This window comes from Pseudorca crassidens, chromosome 17, assembly GCF_039906515.1.
Source record: "Pseudorca crassidens isolate mPseCra1 chromosome 17, mPseCra1.hap1, whole genome shotgun sequence".
NCBI lineage: Eukaryota > Metazoa > Chordata > Mammalia > Artiodactyla > Delphinidae > Pseudorca > Pseudorca crassidens.
The window spans coordinates 42,362,933-42,389,132 of record NC_090312.1 but is presented as its reverse complement, the minus strand read 5'-3'; the positions used below and the strand labels follow the sequence as shown (position 1 = coordinate 42,389,132).

The following is a 26,200-nucleotide window of genomic DNA, read 5'->3' as shown; positions in this document are numbered from 1 at the left end:
GAAATTAGAACACTCCCTAACACCATACACAAAAATAAACTCAAAATGGATAAAAGACCTAAATGTAAGGCCAGACACTATCAAACTCTTAGAGGAAAACATAGGCAGAACACTCCATGACATAAATCACAGCAAGATCCTTTTTGACCCAGCTCCTAGAGAAATGGAAATAAAAACAAAAATAAACAAATGGGACCTAATGAAACTTCAAAGCTTTTGCACAGCAAAGGAAACCATAAACAAGATGAAAAGACAACGCTTAGAATGGGTGAAAATATTTGCAAACAAAGCAACTGACAAAGGATTAATCTCCAAAATATACAAGCAGCTCATGCAGCTCAATATCAAAAAAACAAACAACCCAATCTAAAAATGGGCAGAAGACCTAAATAGACATTTCTCCAAAGAAAATATACAGATTGCCAACCAACACATGAAAGGATGCTCAACATCACTAATCAGTAGAGAAATGTAAATCAAAACTACAGTGAGGTATCTATCACCTCACAGCAGTCAGAATGGCCATCATCAAAAAAATCTAAAAACAATAAATGCTGGAGAGGGTGTGGAGGAAAGGGAACCCTCTTGCACTGTTGGTGGGAATGTAAATTGATACAGCCACTATGGAGAACAGTATGGACGTTCCTCAAAAAACTAAAAATAGAACTACCATATGACCCAGCAATCCCACTACTGGGCATATACCCTGAGAAAACCATAATTCAAAAAGAGTCATGTACCAAAATGTTCATTGTAGCTCTATTTATAATAGCCAGGACATGGAAGCAACCTAGGTGTCCATCGACAGATGAATGGATAAAGAAGATGTGGCACATATATACAATGGAATATTATTCAGCCATAAAAGGAAACGAAATTGAGTTATTTGTAATGAGGTGGATGGACCTAGAGACTGTCATACAGAGTGAAGTAAGTCACAAAGAGAAAAACAAATACTGTATGCTAACACATATATATGTAATCTAAAAAAAAAAAAAAAAGGTTGTGAAGAACCTAGGGGCAGGACAGGAATAAATATGCAGACATAGAGAATGGACTTGAGGACACAGGGAGGGGGAAGGGTAAGCAGGGATGAAGTGAGAGAGTGGTATGGACATATATACACTACCAGATGTAAAATAGGCAGCTAGTGGGAAGCAGCCGCATAGCACAGGGAGATCATCTCAGCACAGGGAGGTCAGCTTGGTGCTTTGTGTCCACCTAGCGGGGTGGGATAGGAAGGGTGGGAGGGAGACTCAAGAGGGAGGAGATATTGGGATGTATGTTTATGTATAGCTGATTCACTTTGTTATAAAGCAGAAACTAACACAACATTGTAAAGCAATTATCCTCCAATAAAGATGTTAAAAAAAAAAAAGCACACAACAAAGAGATAAAAGAAGAAGAAAGGAGTAAGATTAAAGAGTTAAGGGGAAGGAGTAAGAGACCAAAAATTCAAAGGAGATTTTACCCAAACAGAAATATTACCACCTGCCACTCATCTGGATCAAGCCCGCCTCCAGAAAAGCCAGTTTGGCAGGTTGAAAAAAGAAAAGGGTAAAAATCAAAGCTTCTGATTTGAGCGTTAAGAAACATATCTGGACATGACCCTTTTATATTTTGATCCTTTTGGGTTCCTTCTTTAATCCCCACCCCAATTGAATTTCTTAATTTCAGAAATTAAGTGATTTCTGAAATTAACCTGGGCATTACATAATCACAAACTTATTCGGGCATCTGCAATGAAACTCCTTTCACCAGTTTTCAGAAATAGATGTCTGGTTGTGTGCAGTCAAGTAATTACCAAACTTGCATGTCTCATACACCATCCTGTCTCACAAAAGCATTTTGAAGACTGACAACACAGTTTACATTTTAAAAGAGTTTTTAAACTTTTTATTTCCTATTTTTTTCTAGAACTGTTAGGTTTTAATAAAAGCCTTCCATTTCAACTGTAAAGGATTAATCTCAAAGCCGTGAGTAAAACATTTTAAAGTATATATAATATTTTTGATTGCAGTAATTGACTCCTATTCCTAATGCCTTTTTCCCTCCATTTCACACTGGAACTTGGTGATCTGAAAAGAGATTTATTTTTTAAATCTTAAAATTAAAAACAACACTTGGGAAAAATATTCTTCCTGAAAAATATTTTAAATATTCTCTTGAAACGTTTGTCATAGAAAAAGAAAAAACTAAAGAAAAATAGAAAAATTCTCAGTGGAACCTTAGCTATTATGCTACTCTCCCAAACTAACTTCATTTCTAGGCACAACTAACTGGACATCTTTGGAGACCTTCAGGGAAAACCTACTGTGCTTCGGGACATAATATAGGTCATTTAGTAAAACAAAATTTCCTCATGAGTCAGCAGTGGGACAATCTTGTTTATACATAAAATGACACATAAGGCATAAACAGGAATCTCAGGTTGACCTTTTAAGGTGCCAAGTAGGCATTATCTCATCTATTTTACTATACGTCATTTCAAGAACATATTTATTTACAACTTCTCTTCTTTTTCTTAATTTCTGCTGAGGTTCCTTTTTTATACTGTCATTCAATTCCTCTATATCAGAGAAACAATCAAACACTGTTTACTGAGTCCCGTTTTTGGACACCACACTAGCAGACATCATGAGAGACAGAAATGAGGTAAAAGGTAATTCTTGGTCCTTAAAAGAAGTCGCTGTTTTTTTAAGATTTCACAAGAGCTGTGCGGCCTGTTTGTGAATGTACGTTTTGCCTTCTGATATAATTAGTTATTTAAACATCTGTCTCTCCCAATAGACTATACATGTGAATTCTTGAAGATAGGGATAAAAACTATCCAGGAACCAGGCTTTATTCTTCCATGGATCCATCACAATCCAATAAATATTTATTGAAAAATATAAACAGGTGGGCCACAATTTATAATATCATGTTTCTATAGTTTATTAGTTAAGTTTCAGGAGCTCAGCACAAGATTTCCCATAGAAAATTTTTAAATTGGTGGTTCAATGACCAAACTGGTGAAAATGGGAGTTCAGTGGCCAAACCTACAACACTGGAAGTTGAATTTTGATACTATATTCTAGTATGTAAGGTGTAGGAGAGCAGGAAATGTTTCTGTCTTGGTGTATCAGTAAGAATACTTTTGCTACAACGCAACATGAATCAACTCTACGGGAGCTTGACGTGTACAGAATCATAATCAATGAAGCATATGACAGAGGAAGAGAGTAGACTGTAAGAGCACACGATAGAGAAGGGATGTGGAAAGTTTCCAAGAGGTTGTTTCATTTAAGGTGAATCTTGGAGGAACAAACACATTTCCAGGCAGAAGAGAAGAGAAAGGATCATCCCAATGGAGGTGGCAGCTCCTGCAAATGTGAGAAGGGGAAGTGAGAGGTTACTTGAGGCATCCAGGGAATGGCTGTTTAATAGGACAGGAAATAAAATTTTCAAGCATTCAGTCATTGATTCATATAAAAATATTTATTGAGTGCTTACTATGTGCTAGTATAATGAATGTTTGTTGTCTTTTTAGCTACCGGGTATCCATTTTCTCTTCCCAAAATCATCTTATTTCCTTTTAAGAAATTGCCTCATCCTAGTTCATCAGTTATATGGTACTTCATCAGGGCCCTGCTTTCATGGCTAGGGATGGGCATAGCTAGGACAATTGGATATTCCTTTCTTGAAATTTGCCCAGCCAAACAGACAGAAAATGGTTGGAGTTCATCCAGTTTGCTCCAGCTACAAGACTGTTCTGTCCACTTCTGTTTTCTATTTCCTAAGAACAGCCCTGGACCCTTCCTACTTCCAAATCTGGCTCTCCATCCTTCCCTTCTATGAGCTGATATCCCTCCTGTAAATTCCCTTTGGTTTAGGTTAATTAGAGTCGGGCTTCCATTGTTAATAGCAGAAGACTCTTAACAGATACAGCCATTCCCTATGTTAGCAATGATAATGTACAACTAAAAAAGTGGTGGTTCTTATTCTGAAGAAGCATATTTTCCAGAATGGGGTTGGGGTCGTGGTGAGGATTATATAAAGAAACATAACTGGGACTTCCCTGATGGCACAGTGGTTAAGAATCCGCCTGCTAATGCAGGGGACACGGGTTCAATCACTGGTCTGCGAAGATCCCACATGCCACAGAACAACTAAGCCCGTGTGCCACAAGTACTGAGCCTGCGCTCTAGAGCCCGCGAGCCACAACTACTGAGCCATGTGCTGCAACTACTGAAGCCCACGCACCTAGAGCCTGTGCTCCACAGCAAAGAGAAGCCAGTGCAGTGAGAAGCCCGTGCACCATGACGAAGAGTAGCCCCCACTTGCCGCAACTAGAGAAAGCCCGTGCACAGCAAGGAAGACCCAATGCAGCCAGAAAAAAAAAAAAAGAAACATACTTGAGTTATGTAAAAGATATAATGAGAACATAAGGAGAGCAACCCTACGTCTGTCTGGGAAAATCAAGACAGACTACACAGAAAAGGAAGCTCTTACTCTATCTCCTGAAGGAGAGGAAGAAATTTATGGATAGGGAATTGTGGAAGGACATGCCAAGAAAAGAGAACTTTATGCAGGAAGGAAAAATCATGGCTTATTTGGGGAAACTACAAGTATATTTTAGAATGTGAAAAAGACCTTGTATAGGATGCAGAAATGTTTGCATTTTATCCTATAAACAGTGACAAGTAATTCAAGAAATTGTAGGCAGTAGAATTATATGACAGGATTTATATCTAGAAATATAACTCTGCAGAGTATTGAGAATAAACTAAAAGAAGGTAAGAGATGGGAAGAAGGAAGAAGTGTGAAGTGTGAGTAGGAGGGGTGGGATGGAGAGGAGGGAAGTATTAGCCTGGAAGGAGAAAGTTTCCACAAACAAAAAGGTTATTTAGGTGAGAGATGGCAAGGGTTCAAGTCTAAAAATTATAGTGGGAAGGACTGAGTCTAGAGATATTTCAAAAGGTATTTGACAGACTTGAAACCTGTTTGCTGTGGGAATTGAAGGAGAGCTGAGGGAGAATAGTATGGTCTAAGATAAAGGATAAATCACTGGGTAATTGGTAACGACCAAGATAAGGCACGCAGGGGAGGAGCAGATTTAGGAAAAGATGATGTGGCACGTTCAGGAGGCTATGACGGCATGTCAGGTCTAGAGTTCATGATACATGGATGTGAGTTATCATGAACCAGTAATTAAAGATGTGGAAGTAGATAAAACTACTTGGGAGAGTATGCGGAATGAGGAGGAAAGAAGAGGGCCCCAGATGGAAGCTTGATATGTAGCAAGTCTCCAAATATGGCCCCAGCGAAACAACACCTCCCACTATTTATGCCCTTTTATAGTCCCTGCTTACATCAAGTCTGAGGTGTCAATGTTCTATATCTTGTTTGTAGTCATGGCTACACATCTACATGCATCTGTCCAAACTCATCAAATTGTACACCTAAAATGGGTGAGTTTTACTAAATGTCAATTATCCTTCAATTTTTTTTTAATTAAGAAGAGAAATAAAGCCAAGAGAATGATATTCTAGTTCTATTATCTCCGGTGTCCTTGAGAACCAGGATTTTTGGTGAGGAGAAAATAAGGCACAGATGTAATATAGAAGGTTATATAAAAATCGTGTAGTCCTGAATTAGAATTGAAAATATCGTATGACTCATGAAGTATTTTATCAAAACGAATGAAAGGAAGAAAGGAAGAGATAAAGAAAAAATAGAAAAGAAATAATGACAAACTCAAAGGCAATTAATAACTCTAATACTCAAATGTGGTCTTAAAAATGCTTCTTGAGGGCTTCCCTGGTGGTGCAGTGGTTGAGAGTCCACCTGCCGATGCAGGGGACACGGGTTTGTGCCCCGGTCCGGGAAGATCCCACATGCCACGGAGCGGCTGGGCCCGTGAGCCATGGCCGCTGAGCCTGCGCGTCCGGAGCCTGTGCTCCGCAGCGGGAGAGGCCACAACAGTGAGAGGCCCGTGTACCGCAAGGGTAGACCCCACTTGCCGCAGCTAGAGAATGCCCACGTGCAGCAACGAAGACCCAACGCAGCCAAAAATTAATTAATTAATTATTTTAAAAAACTGTGGCACTGCCATTTAAAAATAAAAAATTAAGTGGTTTTATATATCTCCCAAAATGTAACATGACACATCTACTTTGGAAAACTGGCAGTTTCTAATAAACTTATATATATGCCCTATGACCCAGCAATTCTGCTTCTTAGTAACTTCCCCAAAGAAATTAAAACCTACATCCATGAAAAGAGTTGTATACAAATGTTCAGAGTAGCTTTATTCATAACAGCCTGAAGAGATCTGGAAACAGTCTAAATGTCTATCAGCAGGGGAATGGAGGAATTCCCTGGCGGTCCAGTGGTTAGGACTCCATGCTTCCACTGCAGGGGGCACGGGTTTGATCCCTGGTTGGGGAACTAAGATCCCGCGTGCCACGTGGCACGGCAAAAAAAAGAAAAAACAATTAGGGGAGTGGATAAATAAATCTGTTATATCCATACTATGGAATAGCATTCAGCAATAAAAAGAACTATTCCATGCAACAGCATGGGTAAATCTCAAAAATGTGACGAGTGAAAGAAGCCAGACCAAAAAAAAAAAAATCACATATTGTCTGATTCCATTTATAAGAAGTGCAACAACAGGCAAATGTAATCTACGGTAATAGAAGTCAGAATAGTAGTTATCTCAGGAGGGCAAAAATCTATTCTTCCCAGGAAGTTTGGAAGAGTACATGTTATAAATCCTTTAGTCCGAGTCATTTTTATTAATAGAAAACTAGTTTCTCTCCACCCTCACTAAATAAATGTTGAACGTTTGCAAAGTATCTGTTATTTGAAGGGATACCCAATTCTCATTCCAGCCCTGGGAGTGACTGCCATCTGTATCATGAATAAGGGACATGGAGAAAAAAAGGAAACATACCATCGAGGTTTTGAGGGGGAGAGTGTAACTGAATACAGAAATACCTTGGCCTTCACCACCTCACAGAGAAAGCCAGTTCTCTTGAACCGCTCCCCCCACCCCCCCACCCCGAGTTGAGAGATTCTCCACTGCCTGGGTCCTTCTGGGAACGGAAGCTGAAGATGGAGGGAGTTTAGACAGAGGGAGTGCTGTCACTGCCGTCAGAAATGAGTGTTTTCAGTTTCAGCTGCTAGGGGGCAGAATTGCAGCAGCAGTAATCGTGGAATGTTTCCAGATATGGAGAGGCTGGAGGCCGAATTAGGCACCTAGCCAGTGAAAAAGCAAGAAAAGTTACAGGCCAGAAAAGGCACAGGAAACATAGGCTCAGCAGAGCTGGTAGGTTGGAACGAGGGTGTGTACAGACCAGGAGCATAATGTTGAGGTGGCAGTAGGCTACTGAAAACTATGGAGAGGCAGGGTGAGAAGGGCCCAACCAACCTCCAGAACCTGGCATTGCCTCTGACAAGGGTACCAAGGTGTAGCTACTGCAAGCAAGAATCCGTAAGCCTGGACACTTAAACATATATTGGGGGTGGGGGGAAACTAGAGGAACAGTTTTCAGAGGGAACCTCTCAGGAAAGTTAGAAGGAACCCAGAAGCAAGTACAGAGAGAAAATGGGGGTGGCCTCTGTGAAAATCGAGGTAGGATTTTTCAGGACAGTGGTGAAGAAATTCTCCTCGGTCGGTAAATTGATGATTGAAATCTCACTAGCTTCCTTCTTTTTTTTTTTTTTAATAAATTTATTTATTTATTTTTGGCTGCATTGGGTCTTTGTTGCTGTGCGAGGGCTTTCTCTTTGTTGCTGCAGAGAGCAGGGGCTACTCTTTGTTTCAGTGCATGGGCTTCTCATTGCTGTGGCTTCTCTTGTTGCGGAGTGTGGGCTCTAGGCGTGTGGGCTCTCGGCACGTGGGCTTCAGTACTTGTGGCACACGGGCTCAGTAGTTGTGGCTCGTGGGCTCTAGAGAGCAGGCTCAGTAGTTGTGGTGCACAGGCTTAGTTGCTCTGAAGCATGTGGGATCTTCCTAGATCAGGGCTCAAATCCATGTCCCCTGCATTTGCAGGCATATTCTTAACCACTGCACCCCTCAGGGAAGTCCCTAGCTTGCTTCTTCTTGATCTTAAAGCTTCGATCCCAGGTAAAATGCAATGCCCCCCCAAAATGGAATACTTGGAGCATTTGTCAGTCGTCTGTACTATTGTACAAATGAGTGATTTATTAGACAAATGTTAATTGAGCATCTGCTTTGTGGGGCTAGAGCTTGCATTCTAGTGGGGCTGTACCAGCAATAAACAAGTAAACAGATACATAAATTAAAATTTCACACCATGAAATGGCAAAGAAGAAAATGAATCAGATACTGAGAAAGAGAAAGACTAGGCAGGTTGGGAGAATCTTCAGTTAAGATGCTCAGAAGAGTCTCAAGGGTGATGTCTGAGGAGTGCCAAGGAATCTACAATGCAGAGATCTGTGGGAAGAAGCTTCTAGGCAAGAGGGGACAGCAGTTCAAGGGTTCAGACTTTGTAAGCTCCAAAATAAGGGGTTGGATTTTATTCTATTTGCAATGAAAAGTCATTGGAGAGTCATAAACAGAAGAGTGGTCTAGCCTCATTTACATTTTTAATAGTGTTCAGTGAGACATCAGCTCTAAGGAGGGCAGAATGGAAGCAGAGAGACCAATTAGGGACCAAGTGCAATAGTTTCAATGGGAGATGATGGCGGCTGAACTAGAGGAGAAGCCGAGGGATGGAGAGGGGTGGAGGGGTATTGACTATTTTCTAAGTGAATGAGGGAGGTCAGCAGAAGCACAGATGATGGCTAGATGTTTAGCTTGAGCAACTGCATGGGTGACAGTGCTGTTAAACGAAAGGAGGAAGGCTGCAGAACCAGTCAGTGGTTGTGTCGGTTGCGGGGGTCAGGGCTCTATTTTGGACATGTTGAGTTTGAGGTGCCTAACAGATACCCAATGGAGATGTCAAGTAGGCAGCTCTGGAGGAAGGTTGGGGTGGAACTGTACCTGCCATTAGCATATGGAGAGTAGAGGTGCTAGCGTTTGGATGGCATTTAAAGCCATCTGCTTAAATGGGATCACCTAGCAAAAGAGTGCAGATGGGGCAGAAAAGGGAGCCCAGCCAGAGCTCCAGGCATGGGACCTGGAGGGGTGAGGCCCGGGAGGTGGACAGCAAATGAGCTGAGAAGGAAGAATCTGAGAGGTAGGACAGCCCAACATGTGGAAATCAAGAGTTGGACGTGTTTCAAGCTCAAAGGGTGTGCCGCCGTGTCTAGCGCTGCCGAGCTGTTGCGCAAGATGAGAAAGCAGTGATGATGACCTTGGCAAGGGTAGCTCCAGGGAGTGAGGAGGTTGAAACTCCACTGGAAACAAGGTTGTGATAAAAGGAAAACTTTCTGAGGACAGAGCTTCCTGGAGGCACTGAAGGCAAATCCCAAACAGAAGAGGTTCCCAACCTGGCTGAATGTCAGAATCATCGGAGGAGCTTAAGAATATATTCACAAGTTTCCTGGTCGCCTCCCAGATCTACTGACTTAGTAGGAGTGGGAATTGGAATATATTTGTAAATTATTATTTTTATCATCGTTAGTTTTGAACTTAGTTTTTACTAATTGAACCTATATTGCTTTAAAAGCTCCTCGGGTAATTCTGATTTAGCTGATAAGAGTAGAAGGTGAGCGAGGCAGGAATATTCCCACCAAAACAGGATAAACACTTTCTCCTGGTTTGAAAAAAAAAAAGGTTTATTAACCTATAAACATTTTGGTAGAACTTTCAAATTTTGTTTATCTCCCCTAAATATTTCTTCTACCTTTACAGCTTGCTATCACTTTTCTTTTGATGAACTTTAGCCAAATACAAAATGAATATTCACAGAAAAACTCAGAAACAGGTAACCATGCTTAGGCCTCCTGCTCTCTTTCATGGGTCTGTCTGCTCACGACTGTGATTTTATACTGCATACATAGAATTAGAGAATAGAATTTTTTTCTGCCATTGAAACTGTTTTTTGTACTTAATAGTGGCGTTGGTTTTAGCAGTTTTGACAGTGTTATGCAAATTGCCAACAGAACGGGTTTGAGAATTGTTAAAAAGAGCCCTGAAATCTATTCATGCTCTCTCTCTCCCTTTTCTTCTCTAAATCTCTCTCCTGCTCTCTCTCCCTCCTCCCCCATTGTCCACCACCGCCCCCCAACCATCACCACTTTTCTCTCGCTCTCTCTGCTCAAGTAAGCAATTTCCTCAAGGGAGGAAGGCCTGAAAGTTAAATTCCTATCCCCCTTGAGCTCAGCCGGCTGGAAGAAAATCCCAAAACGGGAGTAATTTGATATGTCTGGAAGAAGCAGTAAAAACAAAATTCAAACTAGGAGCTTCCCTCAAAGAGGTCTTTATAACGTCTATGTGCGTCACTTCACCGTTCTCAGTGCCTCACTATGTCTATTACTTCGTCTGATCTTCATACCAATCCTGGGAGAAACTACGCTCTCAACAACTTCCCACCATTTAAAAAAAAAAAACAGGTGAATAAATGGAGGCTTAGAAGGGTTAAGACAGTTTCTGGGGGCTTTCAGGTAGAAAAGTATAAACTTCTAAGTGACATTTTCACAATCACAGAGTGAAAAAGTGAATGAACTCGGCAATGAACAAGGAACAAACTATTGATACATCCAACAGTTTGGATGACTCTCCAGGTAATTATGCTGAGTGAAAAAAGCCAGACCCCAAAGATTACATACTCTATGATTCCATTTATATAAAATGTTTGAAACGATGAACATTTAGAAACACACTAGTGGTGGCCAGGGGTTAGGTATGGTGGAAGGAGGTAGGGCAGGAGGGGGTGGGTGTGGCTGAAATAAAGGAACACAAGGGATTTTTGTGATGATGGAACTGGTCAGTATCTAAACTGAGATGGTCGATACCTGAACCTGCACATGTGATAAAAGTGCATAGATCTAAATACACACACACACACACACACACACACACACACAAATGAGTACGAGTAAAACTGCAGAAATCTGAATAATAGATTATTTCAATGTCAACCTCCTGGTTATGATATTGCACTTTGGTTTTGCAAAATATTACCATGGGGGGAAACTAGGTAATGGGTACACTGTATTTCTGTTTAATTTCTTACAACCACCTATGAATCTGTAATTATCCCAATAAAAACTTCAATTAAAAAAAAGAAATGAGTCAGGGTGTGTCCCTGGCTCCTGGCTCTTGTCTTGCATTATTTACCTTCCCCAAGTGTAATGAAATGAGATATGGCCTTGCTCTTGGAATCCCTAGTTTGACTCAATGCCTTTGGAGTGAATGAGTTAGAGATGGGGTATATCCAAATTTGACCATGGAAGGTATTGTTAAATCAGGCAAGGAAATAGTTTCCCTAAATAATTAAACTCAACAACAAGGATTTACTGTGTAGTGCAGGGAACTATATTCAATATCTTGTAATAAACTATAACGGAAAAGAATTTTTTAAAAGAATATAGATATAAACGTACATATGTATAATGGAATCGCTTTGCTGTACACTTGAAACAAACACAGAATTGTAAATCAACTATGCCTCAATTAAAAAAAAATTTAATAGAATAAAAATAAACTCCCAGAGTGATTCCTACATTGAGATCCAGAAGAACTTAGATTTTTTTTTTTTTTTTTGAAAGTATGGTTTTGGCCCCACCTCGCAGGATCTTAGTTCCCTGACCAGGGATTGAACCTGGGCCACAGCTGTGAAAGCGCCGAGTCCTAACCACTGGACCGCCAGGGAATTCCCGGGAGCCAGGAGAAGTTAGATTTTACACGGAGCATTGCAACATTCTAATTTTTCTGAGCTAGCTATTCCAACACATACACCCTGAGTTTTCCCTGACTTTGGGGGCTCAGCTACGGATAGGGGACAGCAGTAAGGGTAGAACGGAGAGGATAGTAATACAGCCTTAGACCTGTGGCGTGCAGCAATCGGGGTAGATGGTGGGAAAGGTGCTGCTTTCTAAGCAATTATTTGTGTGACCGAACCAGAAGCTGAGGGTTGGTCTGACCAATAGGCTGGAGCAGAATGCTCGCCTGTTCCATGCCTTGGATTTTATTTGCCCTTTTATTTCTCTTCTCTTCTTGTCACATAAATTTAGTTGCTTTTCTCTCCACTCTCCCCACTGCAAGTTCTTGTCTGTCTCTTTCTCTTGATTCTTCCTTGCTACATTTTTCTACTAAGACCACATTTTAATTAATACACAATTTTAAAATAGTAACCAAAAAAAATCACAAGAGAGTGGCTGAAGGCTGGTACGGTTCTTGCCATGAGCTCAGGACTGCAGCTCCAGTCCAGAGCAGTCTCCACTGTGCAACAGCTCCCTGGTGGGAAGTTGTTGAGTATGCTTCACTGTGGGGACGAAAACCTGAGTTACCATCTGGCCCACACCACTAACTGGCCACTTGACCTAGAGCAGTTTGCTTCCTCACCTACAGGACAAAAGGGATGCACTCAGAACTCCCTCTCCAAAGTCTCTTAAGTTTTGTCTGAGTCAAGAAACAAGCCTTTCTGGCCAGGAGTGGTGAAATGCTGAAAAAAGGCTCGCAAATGTAGGTGAAAGTAGGTCACTTCATTTGGAGCCTTTCCCGGAGGCTGGGTGCTCCTAGGGCCAGTAAGTTATGATCAAACCATGTGCCATCAACCCAGGGCTGTGCAGGCAAACGCTGTCATTACACTTAGGCCTTAATGGCCGGCAAGACCTGTAGGCCTTGGACCACAGAAAGGGGGTGGGTCATCAGGAGAGGAGGAGGGATCTGACCTGCGCAGAATGACTGTCGAACTAGAAAAGGGAGGTGATTCATTTCATGCCTCTAGGCAGAAGTTTGGGTGGGGTGATTCAAACAGTGGCAGAGAGAAGGAAGAATTGGCTCTCCTTAGGGAATGGGTGAAGAATAGAAAACAGAAATAGTCAACCAGTGGAAAACACTGAAGAAAGAGAAATGGCTATTCCCCAGGCTGATTCCCATAGCAACAGCAAACCCCAACCCCTAGGCCCTCACAGGTTAGGAGCAAAGTGGAGGAGAAATTGCTCGTTGGGGGCGGGATACACAAACGTTTATTGTGCTCTTAGTCTATGCCAGGCACTTTCATGGGTGTTACCTCATTTATTCTTCACAGCAGTTCTACAAAATAAAAATATCTCCATTTTTTATTGGAGAAGAAACTGACATTCAGGGAGGTCAAGTCACAAAGTAGGAGCTTGGGCAGAGCCAGCCCTGAAACTGGGTTTGTCTGAGTCCTAAGCCTGAGCTCTTCCTTAGGGAGAGCTGGATACTTCTCTGTAGGTTCTTTTTAGCAGCTGCCGAGCCACCACCGACTCTGAAGTCACTGCTCACCTTGCCATTGACCATACTTGCTCATACACCAATGATAGCTCTGAGTGCCACACGATCTGGCAGTGGGCAGGGAGCTGTGGCCCAGATTTTGAATCAGAAAATCCTGAACTTGAATCCTGACTCTGCTAACTTGGTGCCTGTGGGCAAGAGGCAAGACTTTCTTAAGCCTCATCATTCATTTCTTTAAAGTGAGAATACTAATACTAAAGTCCTAGAGTTGTCGTGAGAATTATATATAAATGTAATGTGAAGCTCAGTGCTTGGCACACTATCAATGCTTAATAAATGATGGCTATTAAATTATATCAACGCGAGCCTAAGCAGGGGTTCTCAGGCTTGGCTGCACATCAGAATCACCTGGGAGGCTCTGGAAACACCGAGGCCTGGGCTGACTCCACACCCAGGGATTCTGGCTTAATAGGCCTGCGGTGCAGTCTGGGTTTGGGAGTTTTACAGACTCTCCGGGTGATTCTCCCGTGGTTCTCAAGACTTCAGAACATGCTTCAGGACCACCTGGAGGGTGTGTTGTAACACAATTTACTGGGCCACATCCCCAGGTTCTACATCTGAAATCTTAAATCTTTCAGACAACCTCCAAGCTTTCCAGCTTCCTTCATGAAAATAACATTTTTATTGACTAGCTATTTTGTGAGGTTGTATTGACTAGCTATCTTGTGCGGACATTATACTAACTCCTTTACAGGTAGTGTATCTCATTTAATCCTTACAAAAGCCCTATGATTATTTTTCATTTTACAAATGAGGAATCTGAGGGACTTCCCTAGCGGTCCAGTGGGTAAGACTCCGTGCTTCCACTGTTGGGGGCGGCGTGGGTTCAATCCTTGGGCGGGGAGCTAAGATCCTGTGTGCCACTGCTCGGCGTGGCCAAAAAAAAAAAAAAAAAGAAAAGAAAAAGAGGAATCTGAGTCCCTGCATCTCTGAGAGGTTAGGTGACTTGTTCAAGGCCCCACAGCTGCTCAGTGGACAGAGCCAGTTTGGACTCCCAAGCGCATCCTCTTAATCAAGACCCTGTAGGCCCTCTTTTCCCCCTAATGCAACTGTTCTTTGATCGTACTGAGAACTGCAGGCCTTGGCCTCTTGTTTCTCCCAGTCTCTCAGCTATCATCCTTCCTTCCTTCCCTCTCTATCCTCCAGCCACGCCTCCAGCCAGGCTCTCAGGTGGAGCCTGAGAACTTGCATTTCTAACAAATTCCCAAGGTGATGGTGACGCTGCTGGTCTGAGGACCACACGTTGAGAACAGCTAGCCTAAAGGAAGTGGGGAGGGGGTTGAAAGGTGGAAAAGCACTTGTTTTAAAATCGCACACCCAGGAGTCATGGTTAGGCCTCCAGAGATTCACAAACCATTTGCTTCCAGAAGCAGAACAAGGTTCTAAGCCTGGGTTTCCTCACCTGTTGAATGCGGTTGTTCAGAGTCGTTGGGAGATGTGGTTATAAGTGCCTGGGATCTGTGGGTGGCATCGAGTGGGCGTCCAACATCTAACCTGGTAATTGGCAGAAGGGGCACCTTTGCCCTAAGTCCTAATATATTTACAACAGGTAGTCCCATCAGGAAAGGAAACGTTCTTACAAATCCTTTACACCTTGCTAGACAAAACGTCCTGCCCTCTGCACAGCTGTTCTTCAATGGCCCCACTCAGGGAGTCACATACAATGGCTTTCTGGCACAAACTCTGCACAGCAAAGCATCCTGGGTTTACCCTATGATCCCTCCCTGGAATATTTGCCGTTTAAAAGACTCTGAGAGGGAGTGTGAAGTTAATCACAAATTGAATTACTATTAGATTGAACTATCTAGAGCTAATAAACATGCCTTTCATTGGGGAGAAAGATAGCTGAGTTAGAAGCTATCGAACTACCACCAGGCAGGGTTCTTCTCTCTGTTCAGTTTCCTTGTTAACTCAACAGCACGGTAGGGTCTAGATTTGGGCTGACCTTGTCTGAGTAGAGTTTTAGTGAGGTCACTGGAGGGGGTGGAGGATGGATTTAAGAGGGCAACCCTGGAGCCAGTGTTCTGTTCAGAGGTTCTGAACAAGGCAAGAAGAGGCAGCCAGGGAGCGGAGGTGCTGGACATGAGGTTTTAAGGAACAAGAGTCTGTAGGCCTTGTGGTACACTGAGTATGAGGGGTGACATGGAAGAAGAAGAGTCTAGCATGATGCAGGATTCTAACTCCCAGAAGAGAGTTTAGAAAGAGAAGTGGGTTTAGTTTAGCTGGGGACACATACAATTGTATTCATGTGTTTGGAACAGCTGAGTGGAGGTATCAAGTAGCTAACATTTATTGATCAAAATAGATACTGTGATCAGTGCTTCACAAACCTTATTTCTCAAGTCTTTTGGAGAGGTACTTCATTTTCAGATGAGACAAAGAATTAATCAATAAGCTAAATAAATTGTCTAAGGTGGGTAATAGAATTGGGGTTGAAGCCCAGTCCCTAAACTGGGAAGAGATGTTTTCCCTGAGGCCCTGAGACTTGGGAGTAGAGCTGGAGCCATGGCAATGAGGGAGAGAAAGAAGGTGGAGGGAAACAGGTGTTCAGAGGATGAGAAACCTGCAAAGGCCACTGAGAAGGCCCTGCTGGAGAGGTAGGAGGAAGACCAGGATAGACTGTTCCCTTAAAAGCCAAGCAGGGCTTCCCTGGTGGCGCAATGGTTAAGAATCTGCCTGCCAATGCAGGGGACACAGGTTCGAGCCCTGGTCTAGGAACATCCCACATGCCGCGGAGCAACTAAGTCCGTGCGCCACAACTACTGAGCCTACGCTCTATAGCCCACGAGCCACAATTACCGAGCCTGCGTGCTGCAACTACTGAAACCCTCATGCCTAGAGCCAGTGCTCTGCAAAAACAGAAGCCACCACGATGAGAAGCCCGCGCACCGCAACGAAGAGTAGCCCCCGCTCGCCACAACTAGACAAAGCCCGCACACAGCAACAAAGACCCAACACTGCCAAAAATAAATAAATTAAAATAAATAAATTTAAAAAAAAAGCCAAGCAAAAGGAAGTGATGCATCAAATGAAGGGACAAAGTGCCATATAGGAAAGGACAGAGCAGCAGCCGTGGGACTTAGCAACTTCCCATTGGTGACCTTTGCCAGAGTAAGTTTCAGCAAATTGTGGGGACCTAAAGCCAGAAGATTATTGCTCGGTTGAAAGAGGCACAGAGAAAAGGAAGAGGAGAAAGATACTAAGTTTTCTGAGGCAGTGGCTGAAGAGCAGGGAAGAATAAAGGCTTTATCTAGAGGAGCATCCACGGAAAGGTTTTCTTAATGAGAGGGAAGATTTGAAAATACAGTTTAAAAATATGTGTATGTATTTATAATCACCGAAACTTTTTTTTAAAGTAGGTGAAAGCTTTTGTTTCTGTTTTTAGTATTTATTTATTTGGCTGTGCTGGGTCTTAGTCGCACTACGCAGGATCTAGTTCCCTCACCAGGGATCGAACCCAGGCCCCCTGCATTGGGCACGTGGAGTCCTAAGCACTGGACCACGAGGGAAGTCCCTAAACTTTTGTATTATGAAATATTTCAAGCGTACAGGAAAATTAATGATATTATATAATGAATATCCTCACCCACATTTGTCATATCTTAATGTTTTGCCACATTTTATATACATGCACACATTTCATCTTAAAAAATTAGCCACATCATGCTTAAGTTTTCAAATGGTGACTGTATGGCCTGTCTTCTGAGAGACTGTTGAGATGATCTGATTTATTTTCACTCATTAAGCGCCAGGGCTCTTTGCCTTGTGTGATGCCTGTGGTACAAGCCTGCTTAGACAGGGTGGGGAGACTTGACTCTGTGTAACAGAGTTGCATTGTACCCACGTTAAAAACAGGATTAACATGTAAGTTGTTTTCTTTCTGGTTATTACTCTTGTCAAGTTTTAGAATCAAAATCACATTAACCTCCTGTTACTCAAAGGGTACAAACTTTCATTTACAAGATATGTAAGTTCTTGAAACCTAATTTACAGCATGGTGACTATAGTTAACAATTTATACTTGAAATTTGCTAAGAGACTAGATCTCAAATTGATCTTACCACCCCCAGTCCCGCTCCCATGCATAACCAAGCATGGTGGTAACGTGTGAGGTGATGGATATATTAATTTGATTGTGGTGTCAGGATGGCGGAGCGGGAGGACGCAGTGTTTGAGTCTCCCCACAACTAGGGCACCTACAGGATGCTGGTGGGGGGCCTCGATGCACAAGGAGACAAGTGAAACCCCTGAGCAACCGGGTAGGACATGGGGGGCAGTGGGGGGAGGAGAAGTGGAGGTTGGACGGGACTGGCGCCCCTGAGGGGTGGCTGCAACAGGGGGAGGGGTTCCCACACCTGGAGGGACCCTCCGGGGCTCAGTGGATTGGGGGGAGAGCAGTTAGCGTTTCCCCCACCCAGTCGGCCCTGGGAAGCCTGCTGGGCTCCTGGGTGGGGTCCTCCCCCCACTGAGGCCCCCTCCTGCCTCGTGGGTCCTAGGGGCATAAGAGGGAGGAAGAGGGGGGAAGAAGAGGAGAGGTGGATGGGGAGGGGCCCTCCGGTATTGGAGGATCAGTGGAGACGCAACTAGTTTCCCCTGCCCACTCAGGCTCCAGGAGCCTGCTGGGGTCCCCGGCCAGGTCTTCCGCCTTCCAGGGCCCTCCCCAGCTGCGTTGGTCCTAGGGGTGTATGAGGGAGTGGGGGGAAGAAGAGGAGGGGCCAATGCAGAGGGACCCTCCAGGATCGGAGGATCAGGGGCAAAGTGCCTAGCACTTCCCCAGCCAACTCAGGCCCAGGGAGCCTGCTGGGGTCCTGGACCTGGTCCTCCACCCTCTGGGGCCGGAGGCACTCCTGGGCCCCTCTGTGACACTGAGCCTAAGCCCCGCCCCCAACACCCCAGGGCCTTTTCCGGCCCTGTGGATGTAAGGATAGCCCCCCACCCCCGCTAAACCTCGCCCCTGCCTAAGCCCCTCCCACCACAGCCAAGACCTTTTCCAGCTTTTTTTTTTAAATTTTTTTCTTGCTGTGGTGGTTCTGTATTACCTTCCAGATGTTGTTTCATCTATATTTTTTCTAACATACCTTATTTTATTTTTTACTTTTTATTATTTTTTTCTTATTTTATTTTATTTTTTATTTTTATTATTATTCTGCTCCTTTTTTTCTTCTTTTTTTTTCTTTTTGCCACCCCACGTGGCTTGCAGGATCTTGGTTCACGAGCCGGGGGTTGGGTCTGAGCTCCTGTGGTGGGAGCTCCGAGTCCAAACCACTGGACTAACACAAAACCTCAGACCCCAGGAAACATTCACTGGAGTGAGGTCTCCTGGAGGTCCTCATCTCAGCACCAAGACCCAGCTCCATCCAACAGCCTAAAAACTCTGGTGCTGGAAGCCTCAGGCCAAACAATCAGTAAGACAGAAACACAGTTCCACCCATCAAAAAAAAAACCAATGAGACAACAAGAAAATATGTCACAGATGAAGGAGCAAGGCAAAAACCTACAAGACTAAATAAATGAAGTGGAAATAGGCAACCCATCTGAAAAAGAATTCACAGTAATAACAGTAAAGATGATCCAGGATCCCGGAAATAGAATGGAGGCATGGATTGAGAAAATACAAGAAATGTTTAACAAAGATCTAGAAGAACTAAAGAACAAACAAACAGAGATGAACAACACAATAACTGAAATGAAAAATACATGAGAAGGAATCAATAACAGAATAACTGAGGCAGAAGAACGAATAAGTGAGCGGGAAGACAGAATGGTGGAAATAACTGCCAAGGAGCAAGATAAAGAAAAAAGAATGAAAAGAATTGAAGAAAATCTCAGAGACCTCTGGGGCAACACTAAATGCACCAACATTTGAATTATAGGGGTCCCAGAGGAAGAAGAGGAAAAGAAAGGGTCTGAGAAAATATTCGAAGCGATTATAGTCAAAAACTTCCCTAACATGGGAAAGGAAATAGCCACCCGAGTCCAGGAAGCGCAGAGAGTCCCATACAGGATAAACCCTGGAGAAACACACCAAGGCACATACTAATCAAACTAACAAAAATTAAATTCAAAGAAAAAATATTAAAAGCAGCAAGGGAAAAACAAAAAATAACATACAAGGGGATCCCCATAAGGTTATCAGCTGATTTTTCAGGAAAACTCTGCTGGCCAGAAGGGAATGGCAGGATATACCTAAAGCGATGAAAGAGAAAAACCTACAACAGAGATTACTCTACCCGGCAAGGATCTCATTCAGATTTGACAGAGAAATCAAAAGCTTTACAGACAAGCAAAAGCTAAGAGAATTCAGCACCACCAAACCAGCTTTACAACAAACGCTAAAGGAACTTCTCTAGGCAGGAAACACAAGAGATGAAAAAGACCCACAAAAATAAATCCAAAACAATTAAGAAAATGGTAATAGGGACATACATATCAATAATAACCTTGAATGTAAATGGATTAAATGCTCCAACCAAAAGACACAGACTGGGTGAATGGATGCAAAAACAAGACCCATATATGTGCTGTCTACAAGAGACCCACTTCAGACCTAGGGACACATACAGACAGAGAGTGAAGGGATGGAGAATGATAGTCCATGCAAATGGAAATCAAAAGAAAGCTGGAGTAGCAATAATCATATCAGATAAAATAGACTTTAAAATAAAGACTGTTGGGCTTCCCTGGTGGCGCAGTGGTTGAGAGTCCGCCTGCCAATGCAGGGGACACGGGTTGGTGCCCCAGTCCGGGAAGATCCCACATGCCGTGGAGCGGCCAGGCCTATGAGCCATGGCCACTGAGCCTGCGTGTGTGGATCCTGTGCCCTGCAACGGGAGAGGCCACGTCAGTGAGAGGCCCGTGTACCACAAAACACACACACACACACACACACACAAAATAAAGACTGTTACAAGAGATAAAGAAGGACACTAGGACTTCCCTGGTGGCACAGTGGTTGAGAGTCTGCCTGCTGGTGCAGGGGACACGGGTTCATGCCCCGGTCTGGGAGGATCCCACATGCCGCAGAGCGGCTGGGCCTGTGAGCCATGGCTGCTGAGCCTGCATGTCTGGAACCTGTGCTCCGCAACGGGAGAGGCCACAACAGTGAGAGGCCTGCGTACCAAAAAAAAAAAAAAAAAAAAGAAGGACACTACATAATGATCAAGGGATCAATCCAAAAAGAAGATATAACAATTATAAATGTTTATGCACCCAACATAGGAACACCTCAATATATAAGGCAAATGCTAACAACCATAAAAGGGGAAATCAACAGTAACACAATAATAGCAGGGGACTTTAACACCCCACTTACACCAATGAACAGATCATCCAAACAGAAAATAAATAAGGAAACACAAGCTTTAAATGACACAATAGACCAGATAGATTTCATTGATATTTATAGGACATTCCACCTGAAAGTGGCAAAATACAATTTCTTCTCAAGTGCACATAGAACATTCTCCGGGGTAGATCACATCCTGGGTCACAAATCAAGCCTCGGAAAATTTAAGAAAATTGAAATCACATCAAGCATCTTTTCTGACCACAACGCTATGAGATTAGAAATCAATTACAGGGAAAAAAACTATAGAAAACACTAATACATGGAGGCTAAACAGTGTGCTGCCAAATAACCAAGAGATCACTGAAGAACTCAAAGAGGAAATAAAAAAATACATAGAAACAAATGACAACAAAAACATGACCACCCAAAACCTATGGGAAACAACAAAAGTAGTTCCAAGAGGGAAGTTTATAGCAATTCAATCTCACCTCAAGAAACACGAAAAATCTCATAAAATAATCTAACCTTACACCTAAAGCAACTAGAGAAAGAAGAACAAAGAAAACCCAAAGTCAGTAGAAGGAAAGAAATCATAAAGATCAGAACAGAAATAAATGAAATAGAAATGAAGAAAACAATAGCAAAGATCAATAAAACTAAAAGTTGGTTCTTTGAGAAGATAAACAAAATTGAAAAACCTTTAGCCAGACTAATCAAGCAAAAAAGGGAGAGGAGGCAAATCAATAAAATTAGAAATGAAAAAGGAGAAATCACAACTGACACCACAGAAATACAAAGGATTATAAGAGACAAACAACTATATGCCAATAAAATGGACAACCTTGAAGAAATGGAAAAATTCTTGGAAAGGTACAATTTTCCAAGACTGAATCAGGAAGAATTAGAAAATATACACAGACCAGAAAAAATGTAAACAGACAAATCACAAGTAATTAAATTGAAACTGTAATTAAAAATCTTCCAACAAACAGAAGTACAGGACCAGATAGCTTCACAGGTGAATTCTATCAAACATTCAGAGAAAAGCTAACACCTACCCTTCTCAAACTCTTCCAAAAACTTGTAGAGGGAGGAACGCTCCCAAATTCGTTCTAGGAGGCCACCACCACCCTGACACCAAAAGCAAACAAAGATATCACAAAAAAAGAAAATTACAGACCAGTATCACTGATGAACATAGACGGAGAAATCCTCAACAAAATACTAGCAAACAGAATCCAACAACACATTAAAAGGATCATACACCATGATCAAGTGGGATTTATCCCAGGAATGCAAGCGTTCTTCAATATATGCAAATCAATCAATGTGATACACCATATTAACAAATTGAAGGATAAAAACTATATGATCATCACAATAGATGCAGAAAAAGCTTTTGACATAATTCAACACCCATTTATGATAAAAACTCTCCAGAAAATGGGCACAGAGGGAACCTACCTCAACATAATAAAGGCCACAGCAAACATCATTCTCAATGGTGAAAAACTGAAAGCATTTCCTCTAAGATCAGGAACAGAGAAGGATGACTACTCTCACAACTCTTATTCAACACAGTATTGGAAGTCCTAGCCACAGCAATCAGAAAAGAAAAAGAAATAAAAGGAATCCAAATTGGCAGAGAAGAAGTAAAACTGTCACTGTTTTCAGATGACATGATACTGTACACAGAAAAACCTAAAGATGCCACCAGAAAACTACTAGAACTAATCATTGAATTTGGTAAGTTTGCAGCATACAAAATTAGTGCACAGAATCTCTTGCATTCCTATACACTAACAATGAAAAATCAGAAAGCGAAATTAAGGAAACAGTCCCATTTACCATCATAACAAAAAGAATAAAATACCTAGTAATAAATCTACCTAAGGACACAAAACCTGTAGTCTGAAAACTATAAAACACTGATGAAAGAAATCAAAGATGACATAAACAGATGGAGAGATATACCATGCTCCTGGATTGGAAGAATCAATATTGTGAAAGCAATAAAAAGCAAATCTACAGCTTCAGTGCAACCCCTATCAAATTACCAATGGCATTTTTCACAGAATTAGAACAAAAAATTTCACAATTTGTATGGAAACACAAAAGACCCCAAATAGCCAAAGCAATCTTGAGAAAGAAAAATGGAGCTGGTGGAATCAGGCTCCCCTGACTTAAAACTATACTACAAAGCTACAGTAATCAAGACAGTATGGTACTGGCACAAAAACAGCAATATAAATCAATGGAACAGGATAGAAAGCCCAGAGACAAACCCATGCACATATGCTCACCTAATTTATGACAAAGGAGACAAGAACATACAATGGAGAAAAGACAGCCTCTTCAATAAGTGACGCTGGGAAAACTGGACAACTACATGTAAAAGAATGGAATTAGAACACTCCCTAACAACATACACAAAAATAAACTCAAAATGGATTAAAGACATAAATGTAAGGACAGATACCATAAAACTCTTAGAGGAAAACACAGGAAAAACACTCTGACATAAATCACAGCAATATCTCTTTTGACCCACCTCCTAGAGTAATAAAAATAAAAACAAAAATAAACAAATGGGACCTAATGAAACTTCAAAGCTTTTGCACAGCAAAGGAAACCATAAACAAGACGAAAAGACAACCCTCAGAATGGGAGAAAATATTTGCAAATGAAGCAACAGACTAAGGATTAATCTTCAAAATATACAAACAACACATGCAGCTCAATATCAAAAAAACAAACAACCCAATCCAAAAATAGGCAGAAGACATAAATAGACATTTCTCCAAAGAAGGTATACAGATTGCCAACAAACATGTGAAAGGATGTTCAACATCACTAATCAGTAGAGAAATGCAAATCAAAACTACAATGAGGTATCACTTCACAGCATTCAGAATGGCCATCATCAAAAAATCTAGAAACAATAAATGCTGGAGAGGGTGTGGAGAAAAGAGAACCCTTCTGCACTGTTGGTGGGAATGTAAATTGATACAGCCACTATGGAGAACAGTATGGAGTTCCTTAAAAAACTAAAAATAGAACTATCATATGACCCAGCAATCCCACTACTGGGCATATACCCTGAGAAAACCATAATTCAAAAGGACACATGTGCCCCAATGTTCATTGCAGCACTATTTACAATAGCCAGGACATGGAAATAACGTAAATGTCCAATGACAGATGAATGGATAAAGAAGATATGGTACATATATACAATGGAATATTACTCAGCCATAAAAAGGAACAAAATTGGGTCATTTGTAGAGATGTGGATGGACCTAGAGTCTGTCATACAGAATGAAGTAAGCCAGAAAGAGAAAAACAAATATCGTATATTAACACATATATGTGGAATCTAGAAAAATGGACAGATGAACCTATTTGCAGGGCAGGAATAGAGACATAGACATAGAGAACAGACATGTGGACACAGGGTGGGAAGGGGAAGGTGGGACTAATAGGGAGATTAGGATGGACATATATACACTGCCATGTGTAAAATAGATAGCTAGTGGGAACAAGCTATAAAGCACAGGAAGCTCAGCTCGGTGCTCTGTGACGACCTAGATGGGTGGGATGGGGGGCGGGAGGGAGGTCCCAGAGGGAGGAAATATAGGTATACATATAGCTGATTCACTGCACTGTACAGCAGAAACTAACACAATACTGTAAAGCAATTATACTCCAATAAAAAAAATTTGATTGTGGTATCATTTCACAATGTACAGACATACCTTGTTCAACTATTGCAACTGGATGATATTGTGTATTTTACAAATTGAAGGTTTGTGGAAACCTTGCGTCAAGCAGGTCTATCTGCATTATTTTTCCAACAGCATTTGCTCACTTCTGGTAATTCTCCCAATATTTGCCTCTGTGTCACATTCTGGTAATTCTCCCAATATTTCAAACTTTTTCATTATTATTATTTTTGTTATGATGATTTGTGATCAGTGATCTTTGATGTTATTACTATGACTTGCTGAAGGCTCAGATGATGGCTAGCATTTTTAGTAATAAAGGTTTTTTTTTTTTTTTGGTCGGATGGCTTGCGGGATCTTATTTCCCTGACCAGGGATTGAAACCTAGGCCCTTGGCAGTAAAAGCACAGAGTCCTAACCACTGCAATAAAGTATTTTTTAAATTAAGGTATGCACATTGTTTTTTTAGACATAATGCTATTGCATACATAATAGACCACAGGAGAGTGCAAACATAACTTTTACATGCACTGGAAAACCAAAAAATATTCTTATCTGTGTTGTCTGTATTAATTATGGTTTTCACATTAATAATTACTTACTTGGGGGATTTCCCTGGTAGTGCAGTGGTTGGGAGTCCGCCTGCCAATGCGGGAGACATGAGTTCGATCCCTGGTCCGGGAAAATCCCACATGCCGCGGAGCAGCTAAGCCCGTGCGCCACAACTACTGAGCCTGTGCTCTGGAGCCCGCATGCCTAGAGCCCATGCTCTGCAACAAGAGAAGGCACCACAACGAAGAGTACCCCCGCTCACCGCAACTAGAGATAGCCCACGCGTAGCAACGAAGACCCAACGCAGACAAAAATAAAGAAAGAAATAATTTTTTTTTTAAGAAAAGAGGTACCATACTTAAGAAAAAAATTACTTACTTGGAAAATAATGTTATTAGGTCCTGGTATTAAAAAATCATTGATGGGGCTTCCCTGGTGGTGCAGTGGTTGAGAGTCCGCCTGCCGATACGGGGTCACAGGTTCGTGCCCCGGTCCGTGAGTATCCCACATGCCGCGGAGCGGCTGGGCCCATGAGCCATGGCCACTGAGCCTGCGCGTCTGGAGCCTGTGCTCCGCAACGGGAGAGGCCACAGCAGTGAGAGGCCCACATACCACAAAAAAAAAAAAAAAAAAAAAATCATTGATGATTCACTGGTTTATATGCTGCAGTATCTTCATTTACAGTTAACTTTACTAATTTTTACTTCATTGTGGGTCACTGTTTAACAAAGATTCTTGGTCATCTGTTTGTTTTAATGAGATATTTAGAGTTATAGAAATGTTTGCCCTAATAAAAGTCTACTTGAATATTGCGATATTCACTTTATTGTGGTGATCTGGAACTGAATCCACAAGATCTCCAAGGTCTGCCTGGTATATATGTATATCAAGACATCATGTTGTACACCTTAAATATATACAACTTTTATTTATCAATCATACCTTAATAAAAATAACATATTAATCTCATAAAATAAGTAAAATTGTAAAACATGCCCCCATCTTTTTTTTTTGGCTGCCCGACACGCTTGCAGGATCTCATGTCCCCACCAGGAATTGAACCCAGGCCATGGCAGTGAACTCACAGAAGTCTAAACACTAGGCAACCAGGGAACTCCCAGCCCCCATCTTTTTAAAAACTGTAATATAATTTAACATATGTAATGTAATATGGGGTTTGTACAGTTTTTAAAAGTTTGGAGAAGTCTTCTCAGAGTCTTTTGAGACAAGTGACCATTTTTACCCAAATATCTTCACTGA

At 41.9% G+C, this 26,200-nt stretch overlaps 1 long non-coding RNA gene across 1 annotated transcript in view; it reads right to left on the bottom strand.

Moving 5' to 3' along the window:
• Positions 1–1,929: 1,929 nt before the first annotated feature.
• Positions 1,930–26,200, bottom strand: part of LOC137210146 (uncharacterized) — a 43,219-nt gene continuing 18,948 nt past the window's right edge. The window contains exon 3 of the long non-coding RNA XR_010936280.1: positions 1,930–2,078. This is a non-coding gene — a long non-coding RNA (uncharacterized lncRNA). The remainder of the gene's footprint in view (positions 2,079–26,200) is intronic.